Genomic DNA, 403 nt, shown 5'->3' with positions numbered 1-403 from the left:
GAAATAGCCTCCAACTGTTCCCTGGCTCGCTCGAAAAGAAGACTGAAATGAAGGAAAACATATGAGGATGGAGATGGGGAGATGAAACAAAAGAAAACCTAGTTGCTTGCACCTCAAAATATGAATCCAACCTCACAGAGATGTCCACCAAGAGCTTTCCCTATATACATTCCGGCACCAGGATAAGATGTTGTTATTTGCAAAGCATTTTAATTGTTGACTGTTCGGGGTTGAAATTTTTAAATTTCTGACAGGCATTTTAACTAGTCAATTTGGTATCTTAAATTGTAATCTTTCGAGATTTATCCAATCTGTTATGTTAATGTATGCTATTACCTGCTGCCCCGGCTGTGTTGGGGATGCTGAATTGTTTTATTGCTTATTGGTATGGATGTTTTCATTG

Source organism: Varanus komodoensis, unplaced genomic scaffold, assembly GCF_004798865.1.
Source record: "Varanus komodoensis strain SLA01 unplaced genomic scaffold, ASM479886v1 scaffold20_1, whole genome shotgun sequence".
NCBI lineage: Eukaryota > Metazoa > Chordata > Lepidosauria > Squamata > Varanidae > Varanus > Varanus komodoensis.
Note: the sequence above shows the minus strand (reverse complement) of the source record.